At 43.0% G+C, this 23,500-nt stretch overlaps 1 protein-coding gene across 3 annotated transcripts in view; it reads left to right on the plus strand.

Moving 5' to 3' along the window:
- The window catches only part of CDON (cell adhesion associated, oncogene regulated), a 120,825-nt gene that overhangs the window by 20,969 nt on the left and 76,356 nt on the right, over nt 1–23,500 (plus strand). The window lies entirely within an intron of this gene.

Raw genomic sequence — 23,500 nt, forward strand, 5'->3', positions numbered from 1 at the left:
GCTGTCCCTCTCACTGTGTGTAATTAAGAACACATTGATTCACATTGCAGCTGGCTGCCGCTCTCTATGGCCTTTTGGCGTCGCGCCCCCCTCTCGCTGCCCCCTCGGTACCGCGACCTTTGCGAGGGTGAGACGTGGGGCCTTTCATTGTCCGGGGCTCGAAGTGGCTCATGTGGAGTTGATTATTTCCTTGCTCGTCTGGCCTTTTCGGTGTCATAACTCGAGCTCACTTCCATTTTATTCCCCTGCTTCTGGCTGCCACGGTGAAAGGAAATGCTTTTGCTGGCGACAGCGTCGGTTTGCACGCTTGGCTGGCTCGATTCAGAATCTGGAGAGAGTGTGTAGATTGAATCTTTGTAGGTAGCAAGTTTCCTTCATTACGTGTTCGTAATGTATCAAAAGTTGTTTTTTCTCTTGGTTTGCTTTTTAGATTTTTTTTTTTTTTTAGGGCGAAGTTTGTCAGAACGCCTTGTCAGGGCTGGAGTTTTAACCTTGTTTCTCTGTTGTATGGATTAGAATGCTGAAACCACGCTTAAAATGTCTCTGTAAAGAGCAACAAATTGAAAGTAAAAAACTGAAGAGGGCATTTTTTTTGAAAGCCCGTTTCGGAAATGTTTGAACAGTAGCAAAAAACATCTGCAGCCTGGGTGTAATTCGTTTGCTGTGTGAGGAGTGCGGAGTTTTATTACACCCTTAACGTTTTGAGTAGTTATTTGGCTACGCATAGTTCGTGGACTTGTCAGCTTTAACTGCATTTGTACCCTAGCATAGTTTTCTCATCACACTGCCAGTATTTCTCACAGGTGTTAGTTGGTGCTGAAAATTGTGCTCTTTTTCTCACATCTTTAAAACTGTTTAGAATGCCGCTGACCTGTGTTTTTTTTGCCATCACAACCAGCAACTCAGAAAATGTGTGAAAGTCCCAACTTCCACCTGAAGATCTCACGTGGTGATTTTGTCTGCCTAAATCTATTAATTGCAGTGCTTGCATAAATTGTGGCAACTTTGGGAGAGAGAAAGTTTGCCCACCCATAGTTGTGTCCTGGTGGCTGTCGCATCAGCTAGCACCAAAGACCAGCTTACCCTTTTGGGGATTTCAAATGTTTATCATGGGTAAATGTATTAGGCTGATTTTTGCAAAAGGGTGGAAATACTTAAACATGTACATTTCTCCAGATTAAATTAAACGTATAAACTCTAAACTTTTTCCCTGAGATGCTAGGGTGAGTAAGTCTCATTGCCCAACCCCTAAGGGCTTAATTACGAGTTTGAGGAAATGTGTGGCTACACCAGGTGGCTGAAATGAATGATCCTGCCAGTGTTTCTGCACAGATTTCTTCCTATTTCTAGCTAAAACCCACTGAAAGGGGAATAGCTGTGCAGATCAGATTTTACTGGACAGAATTTGGCATAGAATTCCCAGTTCCAAAGGATTTAGTGCATACATTTGCCACCTGCTCTGAGTAGGTAGTTATTGTGTTCGAGAGATCGCCAAGCATGGTGGGTGGCTGGGAAGGGAAGGATATTGCTTGGCAGTGGGAAGTATTACATGTGCCCCCATCCATGGCTTTCTTGGAAGGGGGCTTGTGTGGGGGTTTGTTCCGGTATATGCACACCTGGGAAATGCAGGTGGTGTGAACATAGCCCACTTATATTTGCATGGAATTCCACTTTGCTTTCCTTCTTGTTCTGGTAACAAAACTTTTTGTTTCTTTTTATGAACCTCCTTGTTTGCAGTAATCCAATGGCATGTTTTTTTCCATTCTTTTAAGTTTTCTTTTAAAACACCTAATCATTAAAGTTTTAATGCAAAGGTCCCTACCAACAGGGCAGATCATCTATGGTTTGAGCAGGTTGGCTGTAGCTTCTTTTAATGTCCTTGATATATCACTATGATGCAGATAGGGTGTAACTAGGAGGAGGCTTATTGTATTCCCTGTCCTCAATATTTTTACAACCACAACCCAATATTTAGAACAATAAACTTGCTTGTCCCACCTGGCTTTAATGGACACGAGATGGGCGTTTTACTTTAATGTAAGTAAAGCATTGTGTGGTAGCGCACTGTCATTTACAGACTTCGCTTTTCCATTGAAATCGCCATTCATTTTGCACGGACCTAGTTTTCCTGATAAAAATATATTGGACACATGATAATGTGTGGCATTTGGGTTTCAGTAGATATTTATCATTTGTGCATCACCAAGTATAGTGTCTGATTTGTTTTGATCCTATTAAATCTTTGTTTTCATCACACTTCAAAATAACAAAAAATGATTGATTTTTGCTTTGCTAACTGCTGAATGTGTACAGAATTACAAGTGTTTATATTAATTCCTGCTGCCTTTCCTTTCACACACCTGTATCCAGCAAGAATGTCACACAATTCGCTTTGCTTTTCTTTCTCTAACTGCAAGTCAGAGGATTTTCCAAACAACCAACTTAAAAAAAAATAAACAAAAAAATAAATGCAGCAGTTTCTTAGAAGACGGACTGACATTTGACTTCTGATTTTAATGCGCTGCAAATGTGACAAGATAAATACAGAATTTAAAGGCATCTTTATTTATTGCTTGAACCTTTGTGATCCACCAAAAATCGGCTCGCAGCCCACAGTTTTGGAAACTGTGGTCTAACCTGACAAACATCTGTACCTTTTTGTTCCCATTCACAGGATGATTTGAAAGATGTGTAGCATGATCCCTTATATACGTTGTCCACTTTGCAAGGTGGATGGTGGTCTTACCATCAGTTCTATGTTCCACAAGGGAGGAGTTCTCCATCAAGTGCTTGGTCATCCTGAGCCATCTCAGTCCCTAGTACTAAGTTGCAACCTCTGTAAGACTCAATGGAATTAATTCTCAGAAGATAAATATAAGCTTTGCAGACATCGAGCGGAAAGATTTAGACCCCAAAACCTTTTCCTCTCCTCCACCTTTCTCATCGTTAGTGATGCCAGTCAGACTGAACTCTTTAACCATCTTTTAATTTAGCAGTTTCTCATTGGTGCAACATAGTACAATTTGCAATTCAATCTAGATTCTTTGATGCTTTTTTCAACTTCTGAGTTACTTCCATCCATCTTCTACAACAAAAGATCTGTTGTGATATCTTTCTCACTCGTATTCCTAGTTCCGTATTCACTAGTTGAAGCCTTCTTCATTACGACTGTTGATGTAATCCAGTTGCACTTTCAAGAGTCCAGCTACTTTCCACATGATTCTGGGGTCATCATCACAAAAGGCCATCTGATTATAACATAGTGACTTAATTAGAAAATTGCTGTACTGCACCACATGACCAAACCATAAACAATTCATGAGGAAGTGTCTTCAGAACAGGTGTTTTAATCACTTGTAATCTGTGGTTGACTTTAAGGGCTTGCCAAATAAAATGATCAATATGATCTTTGTCACCTCTTGAGGTGACATTTCAGGTCTTAGATTTTACTTTTTTTTGTTAAAAAACTTCATCCGGAGTTTATTGGCGGTGCCTCCGACATATGAGATCCAGCTGTCATAACCACTTATTTTCATTGTGATCATCCGTTCACACTGGAATATATTCTTTACAATTCCATCCATCAAGCTACTATAGTCCATGTTCTGGGGTTTGTGGAGTTATGTTCCTCATTTTCTTAATATTTGTTGAATAAAACTCCAAGAAGAGGCAAGTAAAATTGGCAGGTCTTTCTTACCTGGAAAGGATGGTAAATGCCACAACTTTGCCTGACGTAGCACAGTTCCCAGTACTGATGATGGAGAAAGGTCTTCAGAATGATTCTTTATTATTTTATGCTTATAAAGTTATTGGCCATTTAAATGTACAAAACAATTGAGTGTTCCTTAGATAATGCAGAGTGATTAGATTATAAGTGAAATTGGGAACTACAAATTCACAAAAAAATTGCAGCTAGTCCTGCTGTTCATAAATATAAAATGGTTCCTGTGTTAAGACCTCCCAGACTCCACACTGGCAAACTAAATGTTGCAGCACACCTCATTAAGGACCTGAAGAAATGATACCACATTACCCTCACCATGATGAAACGCAAGGTAGCCCGCAAATTATACAAAAAACCAGTTGCATCATACACAGAACCATCATGGCCGGCATCCCTTCCTTCTTAGCCGACACTCGCCCTCTCTGGTGGCTGTTGGGGCACCTTCAGCCAGGACACCACCAGAATAGAGATGCAGAAATACTTCTATTTTATATTTTATGAAGAATTTGCTTGGACGGACCTTGCATTTACTTATGTCCTCTTTTTCATCTCCCGCTGAATGAAAAATTTGAGTTGCAAAGCTGTTAATCAAGTTACATTGGTTACATGTGGTGGGGTAGAAAGGTGCCTAGGTCATCCAACACTCTTTTAAGTTTGAATATTGATTAACAGTTCCTCTTTCAATCTAAATAGGAGATGCATCTCACTTTTGTTCCCTTGTTTTCTCTTTGTACACATATTTGCATGTATTTCTTTTACTTTGTTTTCCTTCTAATTCGTCTTTTATATTTTTATTATTTTGAATTGTTTCTCCCGAGTGTTTTGTTTGCTTCTGTTATTCCTTCCCCCCCTTTGTGTGGAGCAGATTTGTTTTAAAATTCTTGTTTCCTTTATCTGCTTTGTCTCACTTTTAGCTTCACTGTTTGCCTCACGCTACCTACAGTTCTTAGTGCATGACGTGGCTATGAATTCAAATGTTGTGCGACTATGGCACTTTACGGCCACAAAGTGAAGTTGTTGGAGTTGATTTTAGTATACTGTATAGACCATGAAATGGTTTTCGCTTGTCTATTTCTTCCAGGCAGTCTCTTTCTGTGTTGAAAGAATTTTCTTAGTAGAATTTTCATGTAGACACCTTGTGGATTTCCTTTAGAGTTGGCTTTTTTTCTTTAGTTATAGGTATAACATTAATTGAACAAACTTATTGAAAGGGTGTTGCCTCTAGTATCAGCTTAGATAGCAACCCCAAAGGTTCAGATGGAGTCCGTGCCAATAGTAAATCTCATTAAACAAATCAGTTACTCGAAAATTGACAAATCTGCCTGCATGAAAGTGTCGAATCATGTTCTGCAGAACTCTAAATTTTGCACGTAAAATCAAGTGTGTGGTGATGAAGTCGAAACAGGGCTGGCACAGTTAGAATAAACAAATCGAGTACAGATATTCATAACTTGGTATTTTAATAAAATTCTAACCCTGCAGCAAACCACCTCAATATTGGAACTTTGGACCCTATTCCTTTATAGATGCAAGTATTGGGTGAGAATAGCAAGATGCGCGTTCTTATTGGGCATACCCATTCAGCCACCATCGCCACTGACCGACATAAGAACAATGCGTAGCCAAATCTTAGCTTGTAGATAAAAAAAAATCACTAAAATTGCACCGTAAATCATTTTTTCTTAAATTTGAGTGTTCCTGGCTGCAGCCAGTTTCATCACAAATCGGGCTTCGGCCAGTCCTTTGCCAGTGAGTGGAGGGGTAACTTATTTCCACTGTGGCACTAGTGAGTCTAGCAGTATCGGATGCTACGTAAGTAGGTTCTATATGATTGCATTCCCCTTTTGAGGTGATGTGCTAATCTCGGTCTGTGCTGACCTTCACTTACCTTAATCTATATACCCGTGATCTCTTCAATGAATTTAGCTATTTTAATCCAAATGGGCTGTACTGTAGGGCCCGAAAAATGTTTATGATCTATGTTCTTATATTTGCCCCAGGGGCTTACATACTGTCTATTAATCTGCAATTATGACAGCCTTTTATAGGTGTTCTAAGTATGATACTATCATTAGAAGCTGGTGAAGATATCTAGCTTTAGTGAGTGTGGCTTTAATAAAAGGTAACCGGGAATCCACATTACGTCATCATCGTACAGATGTTCCCAGTTCCAATTTATGGGGAGCACAGATGACCCCATCTGAGTTCTTAATGAACACCATGGAATTGTGAAATGATGTGTAACAAATAGTTTTGTAAAATATTTCTTAATATTTCGATAGTAGAAAGCAAGTTTTTTTAATCAATACCCGGTTCCCCAGTTCCGAGGTCGACCGCCCTAGCCACATTCTCTTTCGGTAGTGTGTGATATGAATTTCCAAACTTTACCATCACAGAATACAGTCTGGTTAGATTTTTGGCAGAACTGCTCTCTGTATGCTGAGTGTATTGGTTTTAATATGTTGTGATAGTTTTTAAGGTCTCGCCTGAACCAGCGCATGCGCTGGTCTGGCGAGACTTATTGAGAGGGCTCCAAAAAGTGCTACCAGGCCAGCCTAGACCTACAGTGCATGTGCGCGGGCGCGCGCGACGCGCTTTACCGCGATTACTTTCACTTTCGGGGCCGCGTGACCGCTTTGATGTTTGATCGCGATCACTTTCACTTTCGCAGCCGCTTTGCATAGCCAATAGGTCTCGCTTTTGGGACCTTATAAGTATTTAGTTATGCAACTGTTGCATGGCTAAACACTTATAAGGTCCCAAAGGCGAGACCTATTGGCTATGCCAATGCTTGTTTTTGGGTGTCACCAGGTGGCAATGCCAAATTGCTTCTAAGTTTCTCGGCTCGTGTTGGTGCTTATTGTTTGGTAAGTGTATATATATTTGTTGCTGCTTATTGTTTGGTAAGTGTATATACGTTTCTTAGTTAGCTGTTGGTGATGAGTGATGTTAAGTATCTTAATGGCTAGTTATGTGCCTGTTTGGATTATGGTGGTTTTATATCAGAGTCATAGGGCCTGATTATGAGTTTGGTGCAACAATGCCGGCTCGGCTGCGCCAGACCCACCCAAGGACGTTCTACTCGTGATACGGTCAGCGGTCCTTCCTTTCCCTTAGAGGTGCTTGGAAAACAGGCACCTCAATGGGAACAGCAAAAAAGTTCCAGCACCGCATGGGCGGTGACGTTCATGCCCTGCTGGAACTTTGTGGGCATACAGACAGGGGTGCATATGTTGTGCCCCCTCCCACCCCCCCCCCAAATCCAGAATGTATTCCCATGTCGGTGAGGTATGGGGGCCCTGGAGGACCCCTTTGTTCCTGCACTGCCAGCCTCTTCATGGTGGGGAACTCGTAATATACCTAGCGGGACTGCACCAGTCCACCCCCTCAACATATTGCGTTGTCACTCCTTCGCCACCGCCAGGGGAAGGACTGTTACCTGGCGCAGCGTAATAACGCGGACGGTGCACCGCCTGCGTGAGTCCACTCATAATCAGGCCCCTAATGTATGGTGTTTTAAGGTGGTGAGTGCTGTATCTTAATTGAATAATAGTTATGTGCACGTTGGCATCCGACTTTAGGATGTGTCTATGCTGTATTGTGTGTACAGAGTTTTGTTTTATGTTTTTTTTGTTTGAAATTGATTTGTGTCGGGGTACTTTTAGGGCCCAGTGACGGCTTTTAAGGTATGTCTGTGCTGTGTTAGGTGCATGTGCGATTTCTTCTTCTAAATGTGGCATTAATGTTGCCAGCTTTGCTGCTAGGTGGGTATGGGGAAGTGTGCTCGTTTTCATAGTTGAAAGAGTATGCAGGGTGAACATTTCCTATTTCCTCATAGGTATTTGGCTACTTGTTTAGAGTAGACCACCTAAGAAAATGTCTGAGTAGGATACTGCTAATTGACAAAGTTAATTCTTTGCCTATACCTTCAGCCTTATTGTGAGCAGTTGGATTGATGTCCTTCCTCGCTTTGCCTTTGAGCACATATTTGCCACATTACCCCACACATTTATCTTCCTTTGGACATAATACCACTATGGGAGCTCTCTCTACACACAAATCACCGAATCTGTCACAAGAAGACCTCCAACCATCCAGAATGCAACAGCCAGATTCGTCCTCAACCTCCCACGCAGCACACACACTGCACCACACCTACAGGCTCCCGATACAAAAGCGTGCACTGTTCAAGAGCACACCCACACATAGAAAGCTCTACATAACCAGGGCTCAGACTACCTGAACAGCTGCATACCCTTCCATCATCCGTCCAGGCACCTCCTCCCAGCCACACTCTGACTAGTACAGATCCCTCGCATTCAGAGAAGCAGAACTGGATTTCTATCCTTCTCTTGCATCGCTCCTGAAGCGTGGACTGATCTCCCACTACACAGACGAGCCTCCAGCTCTCTTCTTGAGTTCCTCAAGAGCCTAAGACGTAGCTCTCGAATAAGTCCTCTCAACATTGAAGGGGCTGACTTCTCACACTTGCACAGCGCCAGGATACTCTCAAGGGTGATGGTGCGTTCTACAAATACACATAACATAGCCATTCATTCTTGAGGGTAATCTTTAGGAATGTTATGTTGCACAGTTTATTGAGTGCAGTGTTTCACAGTTATTCCCCTGTTAGCACGTTGGAGTTGTATTCTGTGTTTGTGGGTTTACAAGATGCAGCCTCTGTAAGAAAGTATTAAGCGTGGATTAAATGGTTTGTGGGATGAATGAATTTTGTTTGCTTTTCTCCCCACATCTATTTTCGCCAAAAGTTTACGTTTTTTATTTGGAGGGGGGTCGTCAGTGGAGATTTACATCTAGGTTGTCTGCTTTATTTTTTTTAATAACCCAGGTGCCTAAAAGTGGTGAGCTTTTGTCTATTTTGAACTGAGAACAGTGCTATATTTCCCATATAATTACTTTGTCTTCCGACTTGGCAACATCATCTTTTGCTAGCATGGGAAGCCTTCCCGGACAGTGTTGCTCCTCAACTACTTAGAAAGCGCACAGCAGATGCTGCAATCTGAGAAGGGAAACTGCTGGTGGAAATTACAGAATGAAATCGGCTGAGAAGCCAGATTCACATATGTGACTATTTAATCCCTCATCAGTGGTTTTGGGTGGGTGTAAGTTAAAATGTGCTAATCTCACTCTGATAATTCCCTTAATGTGGCATATAATGTGACCGGACTCGTATTCAGTCACAATGAAAACAATTTATTCCTTGTTGAGTTTGCTTTTGCTGATCATCTCTCATCCCCAAGTGCCTGGTGGAGCAACACTGTCTACAGCCTAGTTAAACACGGTAAATATTCACTCTGTCTAACCGAGGCAATGTTAGACTTTGTTTCTTAAACATGATTTGTTGTCTTGGTAGAAGGATTGTGAGCAGATGTTCCTCCTTTTCAAAGTAATATTATTTTTTAAGGGTAATTCCTTGTTCAAGTAGCACACATCAGTCTAGATTGGTTTGAGTGAGAATAGTTCTTTTTATTCACCAGATTATTACGATTTTTTCACTCGTTTAGAATTTTTCGTAAAGCAAGTTTATAGAAGAAGTGAACAGCCGACACGTGTTTCGCCCTATGTGGCTTATAGAGCCAGGGCTTTCTCAAGGCTAGTCTTTACATTCTAACACCATGATAACAGTGATGAGTCTGTACATTTTCAAATTAATAGTAGAATATTGGGATTAAAAACCAATTCTTGGTGGTCCTGAAAAGAATGGTCTCTCGTCGGGTCCTGGGATAATTCCTCAATATTTTGTTTACTTTCCTTGTTTTTGTCATGTCATAACTTTTTTAATCATGAACTGTTTTAATTTGGGAAAAAATTCCTAGTTTGCAGTGTTTTCACTGCTGATTACTTGAACTCTTTTTTTGGACAAAGGAAGTTTCCTAAGATTTTTGGTTGGCAGTCTGTGTGTGATATGACAGTGAAATCAAGCGTAAAAGTGAGATCTTGCCTGGCCAGATTCACATGTAGCATTCAACTTACTTTTGATACCCCAAAACAATTTTTTTAGTATTTCACTGCACAGCCCTTCTTGGTTGTATCAGTGCTTCGCAGAGTTTAGGTACAGTGTTGTTTGCTTCAATGTAGTATTGTGGTCAGAATAGGGTTTAGCTGATGAAGCGCCCTAAATTTGTTTAAGTAGTTTACTTCTAAAAGATCACACAGCACAATAGGGATTATTTGTGGTAAGTCAGGAAATTTCAATGGGGTAATACATATAGAACTGAGGTTTTGATGAAAATCTGTCAATTAAAAAGTTATGAGAGTCCAACAGTACCTGCAGTTTCTCATGCTGATGTCTGATGGCCATCAATTGCACAATCCTGCTGTGAAAGAGAGCTTGATGTAAGCATTATCGGGCTTTCTGTAGGGATTTCCTACAATAAATGGGATCTCCTTCGAAGCTAGTACTTTTAATATTGGACTAGTATGTTCTAGCAATGGTAGGAACTAGGCTTCTCTTGCATTTCTTCATGAATCACTGCTCTCCTCATGGAACATGCAGGTGTTTTGGGACCATCTTGTTTGTGATGTGCAGTGTTTTTTGGGATCATTTGGTTGTGATGTGCAGTGTTTTTTGGGATCATTTGGTTATCTCTTGAAATGGCTGTTAGTGATTCATGATCGCAGTATCTGTGCATAGGGTTCGAAAGTGTTGAATCATTAACATTGGCAACATTTTATAGTGTAGAGAGACATCGGTTTCATAGTGGTCTCATTATTTTTTCTTGGAAGTAGGAGAAAATGTGGAAAAGTGTGGGAGATGAGCTCCCTGACTCTAAAGCACTTCCAGGCCTTTATTTTAAAAGTGTCTCTGCAGAAATGTGCTTTCTGTCAGAATAATGAGTAAGTGGGGAGCACACTGGGGTGGCCTGTGTCTGGATCAAGCATAATGAGAAGAGACCAAAAAAGTTCAGCAAGTTTTGGAAAACTAAAAGAGAATATATAGTTCTGAGATAGTAAATTGTTCCAGAGACACACTTGTCATTTAACTTTTTTAAGTCTCCTACAGACTGCTTCAGCTGTGTGTCAGTAGTTTTTAGCTGATTTTACTTATAATAATATAAAATCTGGGGCACGTCTGCTGGGGATAGTGAAGAGACCCCGGAGATGTAAAACATCCTACAGATTTCTCCCACTAGCATTTCTCCTGACTAAGGGTGGAGTGGATGGGCTCCAGGGTGCTGAGTGTGGACCTATGGGTCTGAGATGTGTTGGAGTGGAGGACAGTAGAGGAGCATCACATGTGGATCTCCCCCACTGAAGAGAGGGCACCTGAGGTGTTGGCAGCCTGGAGGCGGCTATTAGATGAGTTTAATAGATATCAGACTCTGGACTTTGGCCAGAGTTAACAGGATGCATAAAGGTGTACACTGATATTAGTTGATGGGGTGACCTAGTGTGAATGTTATCGATTCATAGGTTGGGTTGGCTTGTTGATCTGGTGTATGCACTCCTGCTTCATCTGTACAGCTTATCGTTTCCAGGGAGGCTATACATGGAGCATACTTATTGCTTGGGATGAAATGCACTGAATGTTGCATTCAGTGTTGTGAAAAATGAAAAAATAAAAGTAAAAAATGGATATAAAATCTAAGGTGGCTGTCATGCATGTGGAGCCATCCAGCTATTTGCATACATGGAGGCCATTGGAGGAAAAAGAGCAACGGTAAAGTCGATAGGTCTGAAGTGGTGACCTGTTGGCTTTGGCAATGATTGTTTATGTAACATGGTCCTTATTAGTTTCTGTGGGGTCCGACCTTTTATAAATGCCGTATTTATAGGAGATTTTTGGAACTCAATAGAAAGTAGAAATCTACATATATTCTGTTGAAGTACCCTAAATAAAATGCTTTAAAGAAACCAATTTCTGAAAAAGAGTATGATTACAACTCCTTGCTGGGGAACAGTATTTTTAAAGATTCTTTCCCACTGCATTTTTACATTTTTCCAAATATTGCTCTTGGATCAGAAGTTCAATCAACTCCTTCAGCTTTGTTGTACACCTGCCAATGTCCAGCAGTCTCATGCTTTTCAACATCCCGAGATACTATCCTGGCACATATAAGAGATCATTATTAACAACCGAGAGATAAAAGATGGAATTATTTATGTACAAGTGCAGAGAAATGTATTATGAAACATGTGAAAGTTATTTGCTTTGGCCCAAGAAACGGCTCCTCATTCCCTTCATTTGGGCCTAAAATTGCCTGTGTGAATATGACTATGCTGTTTTGTGTTTACTGAAGTTGAGAAGTTGACTTAGCATGAAATAACCTCGTTAGGGGGTTATCTGACCAACCCTAGTGCTTTAGCTGCTTACCTTCCTCCCTGCAACATAGGTTAACAGCAATTCCCTTGTGCCTTGATAGGTGGCTTCAAGGCCTACCTGTATCGGATCCATCCTGCTCTAGGTGTGCCGGGACCACTTTTTCTGTGCCACCTCTACGTGTTGACATCAGTTCCTTTCTTTCCGCGCCTTTTGATGTGAGTTGGGAGCTCCATTGAATCCTCTAAAATTAAGTTTTTTTCGTCCCTCAATTTTATTTTCAGTTTTGAAGGGATATGTCTTCTTCATAAACGTTAGCATTTAAACCTTGCACAGACTGCAAATGACAAATGTCAGTGACACCCATGAGGTCTGTTTCTGGTGGCTTGGCTCTAGGCACATTTTGGTGTTGTGCGAACGCTACAAAAAAATGAACAGGTAAGCCATCCATGAACGCAAAGCCAAACTTAATGTTGTAGTACTTAGGAGGAAGTCGAAGAAGTCCAGGTCCTGGTTAATTTCAAAAGTGCAGTTGCGCTCACACTCTTAGGACCTCTTTTATGATCATTCATCTCCAAAATCCAGGTGTTCTGGTAAGTCGAAGAAACATAAGAATTTGAAGCATGGGTACGACCTGACTGAAGAAACCAGAAGACTTCTGGACCAGGGCGGCTTGGCAGCTATCATTCTTTTAGACCTCAGTGCCGCCTTTGACACTGTTAACCATAACATCCTGCTCGAGCGGCTGGAAAATATGGGAGTGGGAAATATGGCACTCACCTGGTTTCAGTCCTTCTTAAAGGATCGATTCTTCCAAGTCTTTGAGGGGACCGCCACATCCAGTCGATGGCCACTCAGCTGTGGGGTTCCACAGGGATCGTCCCTGAGCCCTACTCTTTTCAATTCCTATATGCCCCCATTATCTGAGATAGTCCTTCCATTCGGCATAAAAATCATTACCTACGCAGACGACACCCAACTGGTGGTGGCACTAAACCACCCTGAGGGATCATCCTGCGCTCTAGGTGCCTGCCTAGAGGCGGTAGCCAAATGGATGGACCGTTCCCACCTCAAGCTAAACAGGGACAAGACCGAACTAATGTTCTTGGGAAAAATTCCATCACCCACCTCGACACTCATTTGGCCGACTTGTCTTGGCCCCATGCCCATCTCAAAACAACAGATTAAAAGCCTTGGCATATGGCTCGATAGATCCCTCTGCTTCAACCATCAGGCCACCAAGCTCTCTGCTACTTGTTTTGGCCTGATGTGGATGCTCAGGAAAATTCTTCCTCTGCTCCCTTTTCAGGCGAGGAGGATTATGGTACAGGCCCTCATATTGTCCCGCTTGGATTACGGGAACGCACTATATCTGGGAGCCCCTCAGTCTACTCTCCATAATCTTCAGGTAATCCAAAACTGTGCAGCTCGCCAATTGCTCCAGATCCCCCGTAGACAAACAGCAAAACCTGCTTTGAGGAATCTCCACTGGCTGCCCATCCGAGCCAGGATCCATTTCAAAGCTATGTGCCTGGCCCACAAAGCTATTTGGAAAACCGGCCCTCATATCATTCAGTCCTTGGTCACCCCCTATCAACCCTCTAGGAATCTTCGTTCCTGTTCTGCTTTTCTTGCCACTCCCCTGAAAGTCCGAAGATCTAGGTGGGGTGGACGCTCGTTCTCTCTGAATGCCTCCAACCTTTGGAATTCCCCCCCCCCCCACTCTCCGAGGAGAACCTAATCTGCTGGTCTTCCGGAAACTGCTCAAAACACACCTCTTTATCTCAGCACACTAGCAGGATTCTCTCTCTTTTTAAGTCTCTCCGCTCTGCAAAGCGCTAGGAGGCCTCAGGGTAGCTAAGCGCTATACAAATCCAATTTCATTCATTCATTCATTTGTCTGACCACTCCCACCGCCCTGAGTTGCCCAACGCACTGAGTACCACCAGGCCATGAAGACATTCCCTCGCCCCCCCCCCCCTCCCCCAATTAACAGATTCCGTGATTGGTCGGATGTGCTCCAACTTCCCTGGGCTATTGCCAATGCTTCAACATCACCATGAGTTCAAAGTGGACCTAGATCGAATGTTAGGTATTCCACCTGATCCCTCTGGAGTGCTGTATCTGAGGTGGCCCCGGTAGGGTTACTGCAGGCTGATTCATCCCAAACCACGACTGCGCCACTTGACCTTGCTTTGAGGCCAGCCCTGGGTGGTCCAGCATTAGCAGCACATCCTACACCTACACCCCGGGTCTCAAAGACGACCCCGACGTCACTGATCAAAGATGATAGTTTTGTCCTACTCCAAAACTCAATTTCCGCCTCCACCCCCTCTCAGAAGTAATACATAGCATGCCTATATTCTTATCAGACCCTGAAACTTCCCAGCCTCCTGATGATAATTAACCGTATGATGAGGAGAACATCTTTTTGGATTTACAAGATGCCAGTGGCCTGGACACCTCTCCTGAAACTGGTCTTTCAGAGCTGAGGCGAGTGGACCCCACGAGTGACGAGGAACAGCAATACCCGGGTACAGTGCACTATTGTCGAGTGCAACCCCTTCACGACGTTCAACAAAGTTGTGCATTGGACCACTTGTGGCCCAAGCCTTCAGCAGGTTTTGCAGCGAAAATCAGAGGCCTACCCCGTCCTGAGTGACCGTGGGCTCCTGTGAAGCATTTCCTTAAGAGGCGCCTTTGCAATCCCTTACCCGTTGGCTTGTGGGTTCCCCGAAGTCTTTCTTATCGACTGAAAGGGCTCCCCTGGTTGCTCCAGGCCTGCCCTCACTCACCCTCGCTGGGTGAGTCCCTCAGACCTTGCTGGTCTGCACCCTCGACTTTCTTCACTCTACACAAGACTTGCTGTTGCCAAGGCTTGTTGGCTCCAATCCGGTTGCCGACACTGCCATCAGCTGCAGACGACGTGGGACACTCAGAATCCAGCTGCTGGTCATCGTCAATCTCTCCTGGACCTCGTGAGCGAAGAGTCAAAACACCCTTGATCACCTGAAATCACCCGACATCCGTGGGCATCCATCTTCCTGGCCCAGGTCACTGGCAAGTGACTGTGAACACTGTCCCCTCAATTTTCAGGTCTTCAGCATCTCGAATCCAGCCTTGGATTCCACCGGACACTTCTTCAGTCGCCTCAAGCAGCAAGACTTCTTTGGTCTCCATAGAAAACAGCGAAGCGACCTGACACCAAAAGACACCAATGCACCCGGCTTCCCTGGGTGAGGTAACTCGTGCACTCCGGTGCCCTAGTGTGTGTTGGCCCTCGAATTACTTACCTTGTAAGTGGCTTGGTTGTAGACTTCCTCGAAGTACCCTAAAACTTTCAAAATCAAACCGCGACTTGCTCCATTATAATCAATAGGGAACCCGTGGCTGTGTTCACACACTGCATGCGTCTCCCGTGGGTCTGTTACTTACCTGCTTTCACTGCAGTAGTGAAGCCCCAGCGATTCTACAGGCCCTAGGCCTTGTCATTCTGCAAGTCGACTTTCCTAACCCATTTTTTTAGTATATGGTCTGGTACGCCCCCAGGGGCCCCAGCCATATTTGTGCATAACTTATTGTGAAACGTTGATATTTGAATGTGTTCCTGGCTTCTAATCTCATGAAGAGATTAGTAGAGTGTGTCTAGAAATAAATACATATGTATTTGATATATACACCTGTGTGGTGTCCTTTCATTTGGTAATTCAAGAGATTATAAGGTAAAACAAGCTGCTTTACATTCCTCTGAGACTTAGCCTGAAGGCTGCTCTCCACAGCTACCACTAGGATAGCTTTCTTTAAACGGTTGTCTTAAACCTATCTACCATAAGAGTCGAATTGGACTGGTGCAAGGTGGCCACTATAACTAGTGACCAGCATATGCCAGGCCAACTTCTCGCACCCCCACAGTGGATTGTTGAGACTAGTGGTGAGCACACGGGCAAGTCCGCTCCGCCTGTGGATTGGCAACGTTTTTTGGCTGAACTCCGCATTTCAAGCAGAGCACCAGCATAGTGGAGTTTACTGCTCAGCCCTAGTTACCATTCACAGACCCACTCAGAGACTCACGCACCCACTCCCAGACCCACTCAGCCACTTACAGACCCACTCAGATATTCACACATCCACCACTCACTCACCCACTCAGACTCGCACACCCACTAACCAACCTATACAGTCACTCACACACCCACTCTGAAAGGTTACAGTTAGGAAATAACATTTGAAAAACACTGAAATTCACTGAAAAAACAAAGGTTACAGGAACGTTATAGTTAGGAAATAGAATGTGGAAAAAAAACCTAGAAATTTCCTGAAAAAAACAAAGGTCATCAGTAATGTCATTTAAGATGTCATCAGTGATGTCACTGACATGTAATGAGTGATGTAATATGTGAGGTCATAAGCAGTACATTGCGGGGACATAATTATAGTTAGCTCAGGTAACTATAACTGCTGAATTTCAATGGCTTTGTACTAGTGAAATCTGAGGCTAACTATAACATCCCTGTAACCATTGTTTTTTCTGTGAATATATACATCAATATATATATATTTCTATCAAGTATTGAATATTGGGGTACTCTTGAAGGCTGCTGTTGTAAAGCGGCCTTACGGAGTCACTACTAACACCCCTAGATGTTCCAAACAACATAGGTTGACTCTAAACAAGCTTTTTCATGCATAGGGAGTACTCCAGCATCAAAATGCTATTTCTCGTGGAGGGCTGAACATTTTTGCACCATTCTTGAGGTACATTCTTGCAGTGTAGCTGCCTATAATGGTAAGAAATATGCATGCTGCTTGAGTGGCGTGGTGTTTAGTGTTTAATTAAATATTTTAAAAGAAAGTTTTGGTTGTATGAAATACATTTTCAAAGAAGGGAAGACAATTGGTTGATTACTGAGTGAGTTTCACAAGTGCAGATCCCAACCCTCTTTCTGTATCTGGATGAGGACTAACAAGTGTGCCTATTTCTAGTACAAGATATTCGAATGGAGAGTTAGACCAGTTTTTGCAATGAAATCACTGGTGTGTGTGGGGGGTGTCGTACTCATATTAGCATATTTTCAGGAGGGAGCAATGACAGTCGTGTGTGTGCTTTTTTTTTTGCCGGTAGGTGCCAAGAGACGTGTTATATGCATAGCCCATTATGCGACTTTTGTAACGCCTATTTACAACAGGAGGGCAGTACGAGGCGTTATCTAAAAAAAAAAAAAAAGGGGCAATCCATAATTAGCATTATCTTTATGCAGGTATGAATTAAGTTCCCCAAACAAATCACCAAATCAATTTTGTCTTTTTACGCAGAGATCCGGGGAGGGCTCCGAAGGAAGACCTAATTTAATCTTAAAGTTCTGTAAACCTCCACTCTTCAGTTTACAGGCACGACGCCCCTTACTGGCTTCTACTATAAACCCATGAGGAAAATTCAGCCCAGTCCAAAAATGTCCGGAATCCGCTTTCAAGGCTCACAACCTCTCAGTTTTAGGGATGGCTGCAGTTAAACCGCAGCTGTTGAGTAACCCGGTAGCCTCGCCTGCCCGGTGTCAGAAGTCACGCGGCCCGGGCATTTTATCCCTTGTAAATATTCTAGTAGGTTGAGGTTCGGCGCAACCAAGCCTGAATCCGCGCGGTCCTGCTCCCGGTTGCCGCCTCCACCGCCTTGCCTCATCGGGCAGCCTTTGAGGCCAACGGCCACTCCGAGAGGCAGATTTACAAGCCCCGTGTGCCACTTTTGCGCTGCCGTTGCGTCACTTTTGTGACGCAACGGCAGCGCAAAGCTAGCGCCATGCTGCAACAGATTTACAACGTGATGCATCTAGGGAGATGCGTCATGTTGTAAAGCCCTGCGCCACATTAAACCCGCGTCAGGTTTAATGTATGCAGGGTGGGCGTTACTTCGGAAAAAGCCACGGAAAAGTGACGCAGTGAAGACGCTGGTGCATCAAATCCTTACGCCTGCTTCAAGCAGGCGTAAGGCGTGACGCACCATGTTAGGGATAGGGCAGGTTGGAACAGTGCTGGAGTTGCGTCGCGCGTGCGACACAACTTCAGCACTGCGCCAACCTTACCCCAGCAGATGCGTCACGCATCTGCTTGTCCTTGCGCCACGATGCACCGCATTGTAAATGCGGCGCATCTGCGGTGGCGCAAGGGCAAACTTGCATGACGCATCTTCCCTGGCATCCCTGCTGATTTGCAGGGATGCGCCAGGGAACGTAAATCTGCCCCCGAGTGTTTACTCTGCGCAGGATGCTCGGGAGTGCACCGACTCTGCTGCCATTGAACCATGGGATAATTCAAATAAACCGCGGCGCTTCACAAAACAGCTGGCCCCCTCTGCCACTTGAGCCTGCCCCAAAATATACCATGCATCCTCTGAGGGGGTTTACAAGCTGCCGAATTCCGCAGTCATTTCAAGGAAGCGGAGCAGCGGGAGGTTTCACGTTACCCACCGCCCATCCCAAGGCAGGCGCACTCGAAGCTCTGCCAGTCTTACACACGATGTCTTTCTCTGAATTTATTGATTTCTTTTAGATTTTCAATCTGGTGCTCTGTTCAAATGTCGGATTTTTTTTTTTTATTCAGCATTATGGAGGCGCACCAAAGTGATCAGTGCAGTGCTTGAAGTTAACCAAGTCGGTTGATGGCACTGGGGCGCATTCAGTTCCATAATTTGTTGCTGTTCAGTGCCCATATAGACGAGAACCAGTATGAATCGGGCTTCGCCCCTTTCCTTGCAGTTGGTCTCCCTTGACCTAGTGATAATTCTAAGGAGGACTGTACTCCGTAGGGGACAAATGTGCTTAGAGGAAGGACACCAATGGTTTTTGCAAATTGCACACCGACTATTTGTGCCCGGAATTGTATTTTGACATTACACCACTTACTCCCTCTGTCTCTGATTTTGTGATACTACCTATGTACTAATGGATAGTGATGCTAAATCTCCAAAGGCAAGGGATCACAGAACTACTTGCCTTGTAAATATTGGTTAGACAGTGCACCACCATATGATTGGCTGCAGTCACACGGATGGTGGCCTGCAAGGTGCAGCAGACCTCGCCGTGTGTTAGATCTCACCTGAGACCACTCGTGCGCTGTTGCTTCCGAGACATTCTGTTGGCGTAAAGGGGGCTCACCATTCGCTCGCGTCATCGTCACTCTTATTTCTGTGCTTTTCCTCGGTTAGTGCTGGTTTTATTTCCTCTGTGTGTGATTCACTTCTGTGGCGCATGGCCAAAGTACTACTTTTGTTCCCATGGAGTGTCCTTTCGCCTCTCGTGCTTTGACAGGTGCTTTTTTTTCTTTTGAAGGGAGCACACAATAACACTGCAACTGTGAGGCAGCATTCCATAGTGCTGCATGTGTGGGGACGCTTCTGTTCCATCCAGCTCCCTCTACTGCTTCAAACACGCTTCACAGTGGCAGAGAGTTTATTTTCAGACTGAGCGCTTTAATTTTAATTATCAGAATTGTTTTGTTTTTGTTGTATGACAGGCTCGTCCTCCATGTTGCTTTTGCACCCTCACTCCCACCCACCCTTTATGCCGCTGTCTTTGTTACCATTGCCTCTCTCTCGCCCTCTGTCGGGGTGCCTTTGTCCTCCACCATCCTTCCCTCTGTCCTTGTCGCCTTTACTCCGCTCCCTCCCACTCTGTCCCTGTGTCTTTTGACTCCTCACTCCATATCTGTTTTTGTTACTGCCTCAGACACTCTACACCATAGTTGAGAAAGTTTATTTTCTGAATGGGCATCACTAACTCATTTGTTTTAGTTGTATTCATGATCCTGTGAAGTTGCAGGGGAATGAAGTGGGCGCGCGTCTGAAGAACGAGGAACTGAAAGAAAAATATCTTTAATACTTCAGCTTGAATCTTTATACTAATTTCCCAGTCAAAATGTATTCGTAGATACGTCACTATCCACTTATGTTCCACCAACTGGACCAGGAAATCGGGAAGTGTACCTCAAATTGTGGAATACACTACAATAGAATTCCCAAAAAATAACTGTTTGGGTGATAATATTCACTCACATTTGAATTGATCAAATCGGACAATGCTGATCTCAGTAAATGCCCGCACATATATATATACTATATTCCTTCGTTTCAACAATACACTTGATGGCGTCACTGTAAAAGGCTCCAGACATACCTGAAATGCGTTAGCTCTGAGAGTGCGACACATATATCAGTGCTGAAAAAACTTAAAAGTGCAAGAATTGCTGGAAAGAAAATTCTGCTGCACAATTTCATTCAAAAAGAGTTTGTGGAGTGTAACCCTCGACTTCGAGATATACAGCGAGATTTCCTCACTTAGATATCTGTATTCTGTGTTGGTGCTTCCAAGTTGCCACAACAGGATAAGCAGCTGCACCCAAGAGTTTGGCAGTGACCTGGGTTAAAATGTCCGCTGGTGATATGAATCCCTGCAGAATGAGATTCTGGGGCATGTGAAAGATTTTTTCAAATTTGAATAAAATTCCCTTTGATTTGTAATTTGCGCGCTGTCTGCGATTCTCCGAATGATTTTGACAGTCACTTCTCTGCCAGACATGAAGCTACTGAGGGAATGTGGCCCAGCAATGCAGAGTGGGAAAGGTTCTGGAGGTCATGGATGAAAGGGACATGTCAGGAAGCAGGGGAGCACAGAGGTCAGAAAGGGGACAAGTTAAGGTCCTACATCAATGAAAACGCCTCTGGCATCTTACTGTGTTCTTGTCTCTCTTGCCATGGTCAACTTAATGCATACTCTGTAGGGCCGATACCCAAAACGCAGGAAAAAATCTTTGCACAATGCAGATTCGAATAAATTAGCGCCTTTTTTCTAATTTACACAGATGTAAGTAGGGCACATAGTGTATACCATCTGTTTCTATGTGTGGTGTTCGAGTAAAGTGAGTGGCAGATATGCGCCACATCCTGTCCTCTCAGTTTCTGCAAATTACTACTTTCTAAAAATAATGCGACCTTTTCCCACACACGTTGCAAATATTGCCTACTTTAGTGCCATTTCCAAATCTCCTATTATTTATGTGAGCTCGAGTCTTGGGTAGACCTCCAGTAAGTGTGTAAGTGCATTTACAAACCTTTTCATGTATACAGAAGGTTGCTGCTTTGCGGATGTTAACCCTGAAATTTCGTTGTATCATTTAGTACACTATGTGCATGCCGTACAAATATGGTAGCATGCACAGTTATTCAGTTATTCCCCTTTGTTGTTCATGCCTTTATTACAAAGGGGTGCTTTACAATTTTTCACAGCTATATGTTGAACCTGTGCATTGAAAACCCGTGTTTTATGTATTCACGTATATTGTGTTACCTGGATAAGTTTTTATTTGATTTACTGCTGGGTACTGTCTTTAGGAAAATTTCACCAGATGCATCCAACATTTTATAAACATTTTCTAATGGCAATAGCAGTGATTTTACACAATGATAGCCCTTGAAGCCTCTGCAATGGGCATTACTCCAGTAAATCCTGTTTCAGGCGCTGCTATTGGCTGTTTTGTTGCTAAACCACTACAGAGCGAGGTTGGAGATTGGAAATGAAAACGCCGAAAGCAAGTACATAAATAGTTAGGATGGAGTGTTTTCTAACCTTCCAAACTCCATGGAGAACGTGGTATATTTAAGATGTTTATGATCTAAGAATTTTCATTTTTTACTTCTGTAAGCATATACGTTTTTGATGGTCGAAAAGGGTTTGATCCAGTGGAGAGGGTGAAAGCAAGAGAAAGAGATTAATTAATAGAGACCGATCTGTTGGGGGAATTGGTTTGCATACTGCAGTCATTCTTTAAAGCTGTTTTTTTGTCAATTTATATTCTTTTTTGGCCAACTTGTGTCGGTCTCCTCAGGTGTAGGTACAAATGCGATGATGGGCAATTGGTGACTGGCCATCAGTTGAGCTTGAAGTTTCAAATGGATAGCTAACACCCACTGGGCATTTTTGTTTTTGTCTTTGTATCATTGATTTTCTGTTTAATTATCCATTTACACCAGTGGCCGTGCCCGGCGTTCCCAGCTAGCCTGAATTAAATTTTATTATTCTATGATTTCATAACACCTAATTGTTTGAAGGATGGTGGCCCCTGTCATTGCTTCATTCTTACTAACGTATAGTTTAGATAAAGCACTTCATTTCCACTTTTCTAGCAGCCTACACCATTTAAAATATTCTGTCATTGACTGAATGCCCCGGCTCAGTATTTTAGAAGTATTTTAAAGTGGCCAACATACAGCTTTGCGTATACCTGCCTCTTTATGACCCGTACCCCTTGGGCCAGCAACCACTGTTGCACCTTAAATCATTGATTTTGCTCGCAGAAGCGAATCTAAATGTCCCTTCTGCCCAGAAATGAATTTTTGGGCATCTAGAAGTATTTGATTGTTTGTCTTAGTGTGAATGTGATGTGCCTTTTCATAAGTATGTTTCACAAGTTGGGCAAGGACCTGGCAAACTTTGACATTTAAGAAGGTTGAGACCCTAAAAACATCTAGGACAATTGATTATGCACAAATTCATGTAAGAATTTCTCAAAAGTCAGACTTATGAGGACAAACTTTAGGTCAACTCTTATTTTCTTTTCTTTAGTAGATCTTTCTCCTTGCTCAAGTTATGCTTATGCCTACAAATTGTGCAGAAGCCTATTGTGAGCTTTGCTATTAGAATTCAGAATCTGAATCAACACTAGCCTTCTGTCACACATGCGCCCTATGTCACACCACCAGACCAATTAGGACAGACTTTCCGCCCAGTACAATCGCATGGACAATTTAACATCACAGATAGCCAATCTTAAAACAATTAATAAAAACATCTCCTAAATGTATAACGACATCCAAATCAACATTAAAATATTACCACAAAAGATTGATTCAAGTGTGAAGTGCACATGTAACACAACCAAATTGCACAGAAGTCGAGGAATATGTGCATTATGGAGCTAGTCTTCAGCTCTGCTCAAATAATCAAAGAATATGGTTTTAAAACACTGAAGGTTCTTTATAATGGACACAGTTTGAGGGATTGACTGCACATTCTCTGCCAACTTTCAGTGTTTCACCCACTTGTATCTTAGCTACTTTTCCTAGTACTGAAGTTGACCATAGTTTTCGAACTGGCTGGTAATATTGAACTAGCTCGTCAAGTGGTCAGGAGTGTTCTTCTAAACTTTTGATTTGCTAAACGTTTTCCTTCTTATTTGGGTTAACTGCCTGGCAGCGTTTTCTATGTTTGTGTATATATATTTATGAGAATTTAATGATGTTTGCTACAGGAAGACTAAACCTCTATGTAACCCTGTGTCCCCTCTGCAGCCATTCTCTGAATAATTTACACTACCTTTTTAACACTTTCCTTCCCTGTGAATCAGGAAGGAAATTTTGAACCATTACAGCTTGATTTATTCTTGATGCCTTAGAGGTGCTCGCTCCTGCATTGCCTCTGGGGACGAGAAATGTCAAAGTACTTTCTGTC

The sequence above is a fragment of the Triturus cristatus genome, chromosome 3_2 (assembly GCF_964204655.1).
Source record: "Triturus cristatus chromosome 3_2, aTriCri1.1, whole genome shotgun sequence".
NCBI classification, from domain to species: domain Eukaryota; kingdom Metazoa; phylum Chordata; class Amphibia; order Caudata; family Salamandridae; genus Triturus; species Triturus cristatus.